The 13772-nt window shown below is 36.9% G+C and overlaps 3 long non-coding RNA genes across 3 annotated transcripts in view; 1 reads left to right on the top strand and 2 right to left on the bottom strand.

The window, feature by feature from the left end:
* Window positions 1-751, bottom strand: part of LOC149050025 (uncharacterized) — a 1138-nt gene extending 387 nt beyond the window's left edge. Inside the window, exons 1-2 of the long non-coding RNA XR_016183685.1 lie at window positions 311-751; window positions 1-85 (exon numbers count right to left, since the gene is read on the bottom strand). The exon at window positions 1-85 is cut by the window's left edge and continues 387 nt beyond it. This is a non-coding gene — a long non-coding RNA (uncharacterized LOC149050025). The remainder of the gene's footprint in view (window positions 86-310) is intronic.
* Window positions 752-763: 12 nt separating this feature from the next.
* On the top strand, window positions 764-3011 carry LOC149050024 (uncharacterized). The gene is made up of 2 exons (XR_016183691.1): window positions 764-1282; window positions 1508-3011. It is a non-coding gene; the product is annotated as an uncharacterized LOC149050024 (long non-coding RNA).
* A 4497-nt stretch (window positions 3012-7508) lies between these two features.
* LOC149050023 (uncharacterized) lies at window positions 7509-12574 on the bottom strand. Its single transcript, XR_016183692.1, has 2 exons — window positions 10923-12574; window positions 7509-10697 (listed from the first exon to the last, which is right to left on the bottom strand). It is a non-coding gene; the product is annotated as an uncharacterized LOC149050023 (long non-coding RNA).
* Between the last annotated feature and the right edge of the window lie 1198 nt (window positions 12575-13772).

Here is a 13772-nt window from a genome sequence, read left to right as displayed (position 1 = left end):
GTAAAATGTTCGAGAGAAGAAATAATCATAAACATTTTTTCTTTCTCATCAGCATCGACTTCCAAAAGTAATGGATAATGACCACCTAAAACAAAGAAGAAATAAATCAAATTTTTGATTTCACAGGGCTTCAATACGAAACAACTATACATATCTTTTATTTCCTACCACTTACAAGTGGCAGGAATGGCTGAAATGGCCTTCACGTGAACACAACAGAATCCTATGCGTGTATAACCATGTAGAACTATTTATTCGGTATCGAAATTACATCCCAAATGTCATGATATTTGACTGAAACTCAGCTTACCCATCTTTCGTTTAGACTTCGAAACTTGCTGCTTTTTTACCACCGTTTCAATGTTTTCTTGTTGTTCAAAAGGTGGTAGGGCCATTGCAGACCGTGATTTTTTTTACTTGAGAACCAGATCACAACACCCAAGCCTTTTCACGCTAAATATTAAACTACTGAGATTTCCTTCGCCGCCGTAAGCCGCCATTTTATCTTTCCCTGAATACTAGTTCCCAAGCTTCGAGCCCGAAGGTCTCAGACATGCACTGAAATTATGATATTCGTTATTTCAGGGCCAATTTAGAAATAACGGTAATCGTTATTTTGGTGTCGAGATCATGCTGATCACAACTGAACGCACATTTACCCCTTTCCTCCGCCATCTTGAATGTTGTAAGACAGTGGAACCGAGTCCTTCTCTTTATTTAACACGTGTAAAGAGGATTGGTAAAGAGTGCCACGAAATTACTCAACATGATCTCGAGACCGAAATTACGATTATCGTTATTTCTAAATTGGCACCAAATTTATGGATATAGTAATTTCGTGGCACTCTTTACCAATCCTCTTTACACGTGTTAAATAAAGAGAAGGACTCGGTTCCACTGTCTTACAACATTCAAGATGGCGGAGGATAGGGGTAAATGTGCGTTCAGTTGTGATCAGCATGATCTCGACACCAAAATAACGATTACCGTTATTTCTAAATTGGCCCTGAAATAACGAATATCATAATTTCAGTGCATGTCTGAGACCTTCGGGCTCGAAGCTTGGGAACTAGTATTCAGGGAAAGATAAAATGGCGGCTTACGGCGGCGAAGGAAATCTCAGTAGTTTAATATTTAGCGTGAAAAGGCTTGGGTGTTGTGATCTGGTTCTCAAGTAAAAAAAAAATCACGGTCTGCAATGGCTCTACCACCTTTTGAACAACAAGAAAACATTGAAACGGTGGTAAAAAGCAGCAAGTTTCGAAGTCTAAACGAAAGATGGGTAAGCTGAGTTTCAGTCAAATATCATGACATTTGGGATGTAATTTCGATACCGAATAAATAGTTCTACATGGTTATACACGCATAGGATTCTGTTGTGTTCACGTGAAGGCCATTTCAGCCATTCCTGCCACTTGTAAGTGGTAGGAAATAAAAGATATGTATAGTTGTTTCGTATTGAAGCCCTGTGAAATCAAAAATTTGATTTATTTCTTCTTTGTTTTAGGTGGTCATTATCCATTACTTTTGGAAGTCGATGCTGATGAGAAAGAAAAAATGTTTATGATTATTTCTTCTCTCGAACATTTTACTATTTAGGTACCAAATAATCTTGATATTGAAGATCATTGCATCCATTATGAAAAAATTACCCTTGATTGCTTTGTCAACTGGAATGTATAATGTAATATACCTTGTGATTTGTGGGATTTTTACAAGTAAACTAGAAATACTTGAAGAGGGTAATGATGTACTTAATGCAGAGCATTTGGTACAAAGTCTGCTTTGCTGTAATCTACCTGAAGGTGCTTTTTATATGCTAGTAAGACTTGCACAGCCCAGTCAAAATGTTTTTGAGTAGTAGAAAAGCTGGCCAAACCTCTTCCTGAAAAGCAGTCTGAAAAATGTGAAGTTAGCGGAAGGTACTTCATTGTAGGCGGCCAAATTGTAAGCTGCCAGCCCATTTTGAGTGAGCAGTAAAACTCAAGATTGGCTATTTTAGCTAATTTTATTGAGAACCAAATTCCCAGCAACGGGCACAATTTTACTGGGCTATTTGTTATTTAACTACTTAGTAATATTCTTATTAAAATTTACTGCATTCCTTTCTAATAATTTGCTGTTGATTGTATGCTGTATATAGCTTATGATTTGTGTGATTTTCACAAGTAAATTAGAAATACCTGAAGATGGTAATGATGTACTAGATAATGTACTTGATGCAAAGCTATTTTGGTGCAAAGTGTGTGCCTTGTCTGTAGGTGATTTTGCATGCTAATAAGACTTGTAATTCAAATAATACACATCAGCTGGAGTGGGAATATTAAAAGAAAAATAATAATATTTAGCTATACCAAGTTCTGGTTTTATGTCCAAAGTGTGTGCCTTGTCCATAGGTGATTTTGCATGCTAATAAGACTTGTAATTCAAATAATACACATCAGCTGGAGTGGGAATATTAAAAGAAAAATAATAATATTTAGCTATACCAAGTTCTGGTTTTATGTCCAAATTAAGCACTTAGTTGAAGATCACTGCACTGCTCAGGTCCAGAAGGCTGAAAGAGTACTGTCTGCTGTTAGTTTGATTTTTGTCATTTCTATTGATTTATTTTATTTATCAATGTTTCTTTGAATTGTAATTCATTGATCTCTTTCAATAGTGCAGGTTCGCTCATGTAACCTAATCTCCCACTTATGTATGTATGTATGGATGAGCTCAGTCAAAATGTTTTTGAGTGGAAGGCAAGCTGGTGATAGTAATAGGCAGCAGAGGCTGAACCTTGTCTTGAATGGAAGTGTGAAAAGTGTGAAGTTAGCGGCAGCTATATTGTGGCAGGCAGCCAAATTGTCAGCTGTGGCACATTTTGACTGGGCTGATTGTGTGTAGTATATATGTGCACTTCTTTTAGGGTGTTAAACAGGTTAAAGTACCAAGAAATCCTCTGTGATAACTTGATAATTCAAGATGTAAAAATTTTAAATAATAAGGTAAAGCTTGATCATTCTTAAGAGTTTCCATTTGTTCTGGAAATTTGGGGGAGGGTCAGGGGAGCATTATTTATACATAAATAATGTACATAAAAAGTAAAAAAAAAAGGCCCAAGGTAAAATCCCAATTTGTTTTAAGAGTTAATTTTATTAAGAGAAAACCCTGGATATAGCTTGGGATTTGTGTGATTTTCAAAAATTGTTAGGAACCTTGTTAATTTTCAGCTTCAAGAACACAAGTACATAATCTTTAGTGCAGCCCTCTTTTCTCCCCGCCATTATTCTAATTTTTTTATCAAGTTTCCTTTTTCTTGTGTTCAATTAATTTATTGTCTTTACAGGTGAAATTTTAATATCTGCTAGCACAATTATCTCTGCTAAGAGTGTCTACCATCACTCTTGCCGGTCGCAAGCCCAAAACGCTGCAAACTAGCTGAAACTACATGTATTTCTTAAAATTGCAATGAAATCTATCTAAAAACACCAAAATCCGGCAGAACGCACGAGTTTTTGCCAAATTTTACGCAAAAGTTGACAAAAGCGCTCAATTCGACCTGAAAAACACTTTTTTTTTTGTTGCAAAAATCAGCCTATTTTACATTCAAAAGCACGATGTCTTTAACAAAATAGGGATACAATCCATGTGAAAACACTTATTCCAGCTAAAACGCAGTGTTCTCAGTAAAATTTGGGGAAAAAACGCGTAAAAACCGTCAGAAACACGACAAATTGGGCTGATTTTACCCACTTTTTGTGTAAATAGCTGCCAAAACCCTCTAAACTAGCTGGAACTACATGTTTTTCACAAGATCGCCATAAAATCTTGAAACGTTGCTTTAGGGACCTTTATGCCTCCAAAACGAGTTTTTACTTTAAAAAAAATGGAATGAACAAAGATGTTAAAGGGGAAAAAGCTGTGAGAAAGGAGAAGTTTAGTGTTGCTGTTTGATATGCCGCCCAGATATATCAATTTATTAATTTAACGCCTTTAGCCGTGGGCAAAAGTTTTTCTCTAGACTAAGAGGACCCTCCCTATGTTGACGAACCTCAATAACTCGTTGATTTTACTGTTTTTACACAGATTTGATTTTAACCATATTCGCCAAAATAACTGCCAAAACACGGCAAACCAGTATCTCGGCCAAGAGCGATATTGGCCATTTCACACCCTTATTAGATATGAATTTTATTAAAGATTGTCATTCTAGCATATGTTGGCTAGTTACCACAGGTTTCTTGATTTTCATGGGAAAGTGGCATTGGTTGGTACCATGACCAATCTCCTCGACTTTCCCATGATTTTCAAAGGATGTTAGCGACCCATACTTCGAACCTCAGTTGTTTTTTTTTTTTTTTAACATTGGCGCGAGTTTCACAACTTTCTTGTGGTTTGGCATTGACTCAGAGTTGGGCTTATTTTTATGGCTAATCCATCGGCGACTTTCTCATGATTTTCTTGGGTTCTCAACAGTGACACGCACTTTGGAACCATAATTTTATAAATATGTCAACACTGGCAAATACTGCTAAAATCTACACTCTACTAAACTCCATGTACCACAATATCCACACAACTGCGTGTGCCTACTTGAAAATCCTAACCCTAACCCTAAAACTATCCAGTTAGCCTAGTATTGTATTGCTGGTTTGAGTGACTAAACTGGCTCAAATGATCCAGCTGCTTAAAAATCTAAGCACAGAGTAAGTTTAAAAGATTCAATTTTGTAAGGTTTCGAAACAGTTCCAAAATTAACATGCACATAGCTCAGTGTAAAACATCGAAGCTTCTAGGACTTCTTATGATTCCTACGAACGTACACACCTAATGCACGTCAATTTGCCTTTGTTGTCCTCGAACGATCACGTCTTCATGGTAACGTGGTGTAAGAACTGTACAGCACTTTATAAATATATGTTTTACTTGACGGTAAAAGTTTGAATCCGTACAAGGAAACGTAACGGAAACAGGCGATGATAATATTCCGTTGACAGAAATGCAACGGAAACGTGTCGTCATATTTCCGTTCAGGAATCATAACGGAAACATAACAGGTCCAAGGAAGAAGTGAATGATGTGGAAACATAGAGTTTCATTTTTCCGAATTACGGAATCATGCTATTTCGTCCTGTGCTCACTCTAACTCTGTGCTATCCTAAACCTAACCCAAACCCCAAACCAATCCTAAGCTATGGTAAAGGGTTTAAGTCAGGGTTGAGGATAGGGTTAGGGCAGGAGCCCATTACCTGGTTAGGGTTAGAGTTTGGGTTGCTTCGGGTCAGAGGGGTTTAGTGTTACAATCAGGGTTAGGGCTAGGGTAAAATTATGCTTAGAGTTAGCGGGGTTTAGTGTTAGAATTAGGGTTAAGGCTAGGATGAGGCTATGCTTAGGGTTGGCGTTAATATTTTTCTACAAGCATTCAATTGCAGGGTTTTTGGTATTGTGTTTGTAAATTTCAGTAACTACTTGAAAGTTTACTGAAAAACAAACGATAGGCCGACTGGTACACTTACAGGATAGATAGAGAAGGTTGGGGTTAGGGTTAGGGTTAGGGTTAGGTCTAGGTTAAGGGCTATAGGTTAGGGTTTAGGGTTTAGGGTTAGGTTTTAGGGTTATGGTGTGGGGCTAGGGTTAGGGTTAGGGTTTAGGCTTAGTGTTAGGGTTAGAGGGTCTGCGGTTGAGGTTAGGGCTAGGGTGAAGGTTTGGGGTTAGGGTTTGGGGGTAGGGTTAGTGTTTAAGGTAAGGGTGTAAGCCTCTTCAAAAATATTTTTAAGAAGATTTTGTCACCTTTTTCACTTAAATAACCACCTGAAGAATTTTGACCAGTTAGATTATTTGAAGCGGTTGGATTAATTTTGATTGGGGTTTAATAACTTTTAGTAGTTGGATGATTATTTTTACCAGTTGAACCACTGTAATATGCTGGATCTTTTTAACTAATGTTACCATCCTTACCTGAATTATTTGAACCAATTTCACTGGTTACACATGCATTATCCAGTTAGACCATTTCAACTGGTTGGATTATTTAAACCAGTTTGTCCATTTTAGATATTGGCATCATTTTATCAAGTTGGATCATGTTAACCAGTCGCACCATTTTACTAAGTGAGATCGTTTCTTCCGATTGGACCATGTCACGTATTTAAAATCTTTTCACCGTTTAAACCATTTTAACTTGTTTTGGCTGGTTGGACCATGTTAACCAGTTGCATCATTTTGACTGAAGTGAAAAGTTCCGTTCTTAACCCGAGCCCTAACCCTAACCCGGGGTTAGGGTTAGGGTTAGGATAGCTCGCAGCTAGGGTTAGGGCTTGGGTAGGGTGGGATTATGATTAGGCTGAGGGTCACAATTTTTTCTGAAAACATCCAATTTTTTTTTTGGTATTGTGTTTGGCTCTAAACTTTAACAACTACTTGAAAGTTTGCTTGAAATCAAAATATACCATTTTTTGCCAAAATAACTGCCAAAATGCGCAATTCGGGCCTTTTTATCAATTTACACTTGGTTTAAGCTTGGTTTTTGTGTTTTCCCACAGACTCTTAAACTATTTTGCTGAGAACATTTTTTGCAGCGTTTTTAAAACTGAAATAAGCTTATTTTTGCAAAAAAACCAAACGTGTTTTTCAGTCGAATTTAGTGTTTTTGTCAACTTTAGCGAAAAATTTTGCAAAAATGGTACATTTCTGCCGTATTTTGGAGTTTTTAGACAGATTTCGTCGCGATCTTGTGAAAAACATGTAGTTTCAAGCTAGTTTTCAGTGTTTTGGCAGTTATCTTGGCAAAAAATGGGTAAGTCAGTGCAATTGTTTTTTTTTTTTGGTTTTTAAGGTTTTGTTTGCCCAAATTTTACTGAGAACACTGTGTGTTAGCTTGTCTCCATTGTTTTTTCGCAGATTCTATCGCTGTTTTGCTGAAAACATAACGTTTCAGCTTGTTTGCATCGTTTTTGGTCGTGAAATAAGCTAATTTTTGCAAAAGGAAAAAAACCTGTTTTTCAGCCCAAATTGACATAAAGGATACAGAGGAACATTTGCCTATTGCCTTTTTTTTTGTCCTTACTCATGAAGTTGATTTTGGCATTTCAAACAAAAACTCTGCTAGAGCATTAATTGAATGACATATCATGCACTTACTTTGAAGCAAGAACACTTTTTTTTTAATTCAGAAAAATACCTTTTTATTTTTTTTTAAGGACTGCTGGATATAACCTGTACAACCAAGATGAATTTACATTCATTATTTGTCATAACTTACACTAAATTAGAAATTCAAGTATGAAATGAGGGTACTAGCCCTTTAATAGTGTTCAAAATTTCCATATGCAGGGGGACTTGTGGCTACTGGAGAAGAATCAGTCTTTAACCCTTCACCCCCCCCCCAAGGGAGATAATAAGTACAGATATCCTCTTCGCTAGGGGCAACTAGCTCAAAAGTGAGTGATCTCAAGGGCCCTCCAAAAACGTTTTCTACAGCAATAACTAAGCTCTACAGAAGCACACTATGCAGACAAAAGGTGTAAGAGAATCAATGAATTCTTTAATTCTTGGTCCCTCCCAGGCCAACCTATTGTACAAATCTCATGACATCTGTTCCAGTTTCATCAGTCAATTTTTCAAGCTTCAAGCTTTTCCTGCAATTATGTACTTGTTCTTGAAGCTGAAAACTAACAAGGTTCCTGTAAATTAAGTTTACATAACAACCTAACAATTTGTGAAAATCACACAAATCCCAAGCTATATCCAGAATTATGCTCTTAATAAAATAAACTTTTAAAGCAAATTGGGATTTTGCCCTAGTTCTTTTTATTTTTTTGTTACTTTTTAAATACATTTGTATAAATAATGCTCCCCTAACTCTCCCCAAAACTTTTAGAACAGATGCAAACTCTTAAGAATGATCAAGCTTTATCTTATTATTAAAAATTTTTACATCTTAGACTACCAAGTTATCACAGAGGTTTTTTTTGGTACTTTGACCTGTTTAACACCTAAAAAGAAGAACACATACATAACACACACACAATCAGCCAGGTCAAAATGTGCTGCAGCCAACAATTTGGCCACCTACAATGAAATAGCTGCCAATTTCACACATGTCAGACTTCTATTCAGGACAAGATTTGGCCTCTGCTGCCTATTACTATTGCCAGCTTGCCTGCCACTCAAAATTTCAACTGAGATTGTACATACATACATGTGGGATTAGGTCACACGAGCGAACCTGCACTATTGAAAGAGGTCAATGAATTATAACTCAAAGAAACATTGATAAATAAAATAAATCAATAGAAATGGCAAAAATTAAACTAACAGCAGACAGCTCTTTTTTGGCCTTCGGGGCCTGATCAGTGCAGTGATCTTCAACTAAGTGCTTAATTTGGACATAAAACCAAAACTTGTTATGGTTAAATATTATTATTTTTCTTTCAATATTCCCATTCCAGCTGATGTACATTATTTGAATAACAAATCTTATTAGCATGTTAAAATCACCAGAGGACAAGGCAAACACTTTGTGCCAAAATTGCTTTGCATCAAGTAAGTTATCTAGTACATCATTACCATCTTCAGGTATTTCTAATTTACTCTTGAAAATCACACAAATCATAAGCTATATACAGCATACAATTGGCAGCAAATTATTAAAAAGGAATGCAGTAATCTTTAATAATAAGAGTAGCTAAATAACAAATAGCCTAGTCAAAATGTGCCGGTAACCAGGGATTTGGCTTTCCACACAGAACATTTGTTAGGCGTCTAGTCTGGACAAGGTTTGGTCTCTACCTTCTGTTACTATAGCCAGCTTGCCTACTTCTAAAAAACGTTTTGACTAAGCTGAAAAAAATGTTTGAGAGAAAAATGGCCACAACAAGCCCACTTACTGCAAAATAAGAAACATAAAAGTAACACTTCAAATTAATACAGAATATAAGCCTTGCAGGATTTGGCTCTCAATAAAATTAGTTAAAATAGCCGATCTTGAGTTTAACTACTCACTCAAAATGGGCTGACAGCCTGCAATTTGGCCACCTACAATGAAGTATCTTCCACTGACTTCACACCTTTCAGACTGCTTTTCAGGATGAGGTTTGGCCTCTGCTGCCTATAATTACAACAGCCAGCTTTACTACTACAAAAGAACATTTTGACTGGGCTGTGCAAGTGTTACTAGCATATATCAAAGTGCTCTGTGAGCAAACTCGTGAATTGACACATGATTTTTTAGATTATGTTTAATGTTATCTGGTTTAGGGAATTTTGTGGTTGATTGTCATATCTAGAGTACTAGCAGTAGTTCAGTGTTCGCTAATGTAGCAAAGAAACAAAGTAACGTTGGGATAAGAAGGCATTACAATTGAAATGATCATGCTATTACATTTGACAAGGTGGATGATGTCATGTGTTTTAAACGTCTATCATTTTTGTTTCTGGTTCAAAAGAAAAGGTTGGAAGTAAATGTGGGTGAAAAGTGAAATTTACTGTCTTTCGTTGTAAATATTAGAAAATCAAGGCAATACTGTCTTAATGAAAACATTAACGATTCCCTCTTTATCAAATGAGACAAACGGGAACGAGTTTTGAGTGATATAACTAAGCCAAGCCTGCCACCGTCATTTTGGATCTCCGCCTGGGTAGATTTAGGTCACGTGCTAGGCAACGTATGATCAATAACAAGATAGAATTTCATTTCAGGCCTATTTATCAATTTTGTGGTGTGTAACTTTCGCATTTTAGTACGTTGTTTGTATGTTGAATCTTCAAATTGTCTTGAAACTTAAAAGAAAATTGTTCTTTAAAAATTCACTGAAAATCGGTAGCTAAAATTGTTTGTTTAGGTGTTATCTGATTTTCGTGTTAACTTGTTATTTCGTCAGTCGCCGGCATCTTTTGTTGCTTCTCACAGGAAAAACACACGCGACGAAACGTAATGATCAATTTTGTCCTCAATCTCACGCTATAACAGAAAAAGCTTTTGAACATCTGTAAACTCCGAGCGCTTCGCAGTAAGTGATATTTTCAATGAATCTTCGGATCGTTTTCAAGTTCAAGGACTGTAAATTACAATTTTATGAAAAACGAAGGTTGTTCTGTTATTTCAGTGTGAATCCTTGCATGCCTGCCAGTCGCTGGCGCCGCTTGTTGAAACTAAAACGAAAAAAAAAACTCTTTTAAGATTATCATTGGCTTCTTTTTCACCCCACCACTATTCTTAGCAACAAAGGTCGCCATTTCGTCTGTTTATTGCTCGCCAAAAACTATAAAATGCTCTCAAAAGCCTAAAATCTAAAAAAAGTTTACAGGAATCGACCAATCGAGCGAGCGAGCGAGCGAGCGAGCGAATGGCATTCCCCACATCGTATCTATAACTCGCTCTTGCGCATGCGCGCAATTCACGAGTTAAAAAAGCACCTTCAGGTAGATTACAGCAAAGCAGACTTTGTACCAAAACACTTTGCATTAAGTACATCATTACCCTCTACAGGTATTTCTAGCTTACAAGTGAAAATCCCACAAATCTCAAGGTATATTACATCATACATGTTGACAAAGCAATCAGGGGTACATTTTTCATAATAGGATGCAATGGTCTTCAGTATCAAGATTATTTGGTACCTAAATAGTAAAATGTTCGAGAGAAGAAATAATCATAAACATTTTTTCTTTCTCATCAGCATCGACTTCCAAAAGTAATGGAGAATGACCACCTAAAACAAAGAAGAAATAAATCAAATTTTTGATTTCACAGGGCTTCAATACGAAACAACTATACATATCTTTTATTTCCTACCACTTACAAGTGGCAGGAATGGCTGAAATGGCCTTCACGTGAACACAACAGAATCCTATGCGTGTATAACCATGTAGAACTATTTATTCGGTATCGAAATTACATCCCAAATGTCATGATATTTGACTGAAACTCAGCTTACCCATCTTTCGTTTAGACTTCGAAACTTGCTGCTTTTTACCACCGTTTCAATGTTTTCTTGTTGTTCAAAAGGTGGTAGAGCCATTGCAGACCGTGATTTTTTTTTTTACTTGAGAACCAGATCACAACACCCAAGCCTTTTCACGCTAAATATTAAACTACTGAGATTTCCTTCGCCGCCGTAAGCCGCCATTTTATCTTTCCCTGAATACTAGTTCCCAAGCTTCGAGCCCGAAGGTCTCAGACATGCACTGAAATTATGATATTCGTTATTTCAGGGCCAATTTAGAAATAACGATAATCGTTATTTTGGTGTCGAGATCATGCTGAAATTACTATATCCAGCAGCAACACGATCTCCACTGCAAATGAAGGATTATCATAACTTCTCAAATGACACAAAATGAAGTATAATCATTCAACATTGTGATGGCCGTGAAGCTAGTGGTAGACTGGATATGAGAGATGGATCAAACTAATTTTCGCGGGCCATTTCGGATTTCCTCGGTTCTGTACTTGTTCGCTCTGTTGCCTTTCTTACAGGGAAAATTAGCTTAACATATTTTATTCATGGCGTCTGCTGATTCGGAAGGTAAGAATATTTCTTCTTTTTTTTTCATTTTAGTCTAAGTTATGAATAATTCAGACTTGTGGTCCTTGTGAATTTTCATGAGACATGAGTACGTGATGTGGAACAAATTCGGTAAAAAAGAACTTGATAAATATGCATGCTTGTCAGAACTCCTGAGGCAACTACAGAATGCAGGCCTATAGCAAGGGGTACCTTTACTGATGTATCGGTCGACTGACTCTGCTGCTCGGATGTCAAGGTCACTACCGAGCCAAACCAGCCACCTAGGCACTAACACTTTTATACACATTATATCACAAACACTAACTCCGCCTGGCCGCCGAGCCACTTCATTCCCTAATACAACGAGCTAAAGGATTCACTGATATCTATTTCTACAGAAATGACCTCGTATTCTGTAGTTGGCTTTATTTTGTACTCGGAAATCGCTCAGTTTGTTCAGATTTGTTGTACATGGTGTTAAATCTTATGGCGCCATCCTTGTTTCTCATATCTGATTTTTGCAAGTTATAACAACTGTGCTGAGAGCTTTAGATTGTGGTTGATTACTTTGAACAGCTTGAATTATTTAAGTGCAGCTACGACCGCCACGTTTGATGCACAAGTGCTTCCTTATGACTTAACAAATTTGTTTTACCAGTTCAGATAACTTAAATGAAGCTAAGTATGTGACCAGAGGCATATAATTATGCTTGTGATGTTACCCAACAAGTGAGAATATAGGCTAGTTCCTAACCTGTGATCATACCCTCTCTCCAAGAAAAATGGCCGCCTGATCGCATGTTAGTGTTTTCCACGATGCCTTCACAAGGGCACAACAAGCTCTTTGAGAATATACCAGAATGAAGTATTTTTTACCATTCACATGCATGGCCACTTTCTGTGTTGTTTTTCTCGAGTACATGGCAGCACTGCTCAAATTTACTGAGCTGCTTTGCAGGCGGTGATCTGAATTATCTAATTGTTTCTGTTATAGGTACAACAAATCAACATAGGAGGCAACTCTTTATCAAAACAATTTTAACATGGCTTAGTCATACGCGAAATAACTTTCAACTTCTTTCTACTTCCCCTTTTGCAGGAAAAACAAAACAAATAATTGCAAACAAAAGCTGGATGATATGCTATCAGACAATTCTGATAATTTGAGCTTTGTTAGCTTTTTCCCTACATTTTTTTGGCAATAGTTGCGATTTTTTGCACGAACACACATCTCCAGCTCAATCAGCTGACAAAGACTGCACTATCTGGAAATTAACTGAACTTGTCGCTCAGTCATATTCAAGACTTTTAGGTTAACTTCTTTACATTGTGAATTTACTACGAATGCTGGCAAGTGTTTGTAAAAAAATAAGAGTGGTAGCATATATAGCTGATTTTATAACTGATTTTATAACTGATTTTATGTGGCTTGTATTAGCTCTCCCCCCCCCCACCTCACCTTCCCCTTGATATACATGAGTCAACTCTCTCTAAGACAGACACCTTCGGGACATGCATCAGCTTTCTTTCCTCAAGAGGTGTCCAGCTTATAGATAGTTCAAATGTACAGTAAATGACTGAAAAAAACAAAAACAGCATTCAGGGAGCAACACCAGGTGTCCATCTTATAGAGGTGTCCGTTAAGAGAGAGTTGAACTGTAATTAGCCTCCCCCGATATAAGCCCACTAAAAAACCCTTGCAAATCTGGCTACTGGTTTATAAGTGGCAGTCTAAAGATATGTTGCCAAATTCAACTTTAAAAGTATTTTGAAGTGAATAAACAGTGCAAACACAAGTATTTATTTTTCAGAAGTAAACTCTGAGGAGGTGGTCAGGCCAAATAAAAGACCATTCAAGGTAAGAAATGCAGCAAAATCTTTCAAATTTTACATATTGAATCATTTTCTATTAATAAGGTTGTTCCACATTTTAAATGTCACCCACCTTTTTTAGACAGTTGGGTTAATTAGTTTAGACATGCAATTAAATCAGATGGTAATGGACACATGTTTAATCGTGACTGATTAGGTCAGTTAGTATATTTGTGGACAACATAGTTTTTTTTTTTCATGTTTGAGGCTTTTCTGTGATTGAACAACAAAAAATAGAAATGAATCGACTCACAGAGCCTAAACCATTTTTGTACACGTACACTGTGCCTGTGACAATTATGGTACAAATTTATGTACAGGGTATGTGGACATTTCATGCAGGAGACATCCATCTGAGTGTGAACAATATGCGAGCCAGCAAGGCATGCGAGCCAGAATTGCCTG

The sequence above is a fragment of the Pocillopora damicornis genome, chromosome 2 (genome assembly GCF_964200805.1).
Source record: "Pocillopora damicornis chromosome 2, jaPocDami1.2, whole genome shotgun sequence".
NCBI lineage: Eukaryota > Metazoa > Cnidaria > Anthozoa > Scleractinia > Pocilloporidae > Pocillopora > Pocillopora damicornis.
Note: the sequence above shows the minus strand (reverse complement) of the source record. Positions and strands in the feature narration are given on the sequence as shown.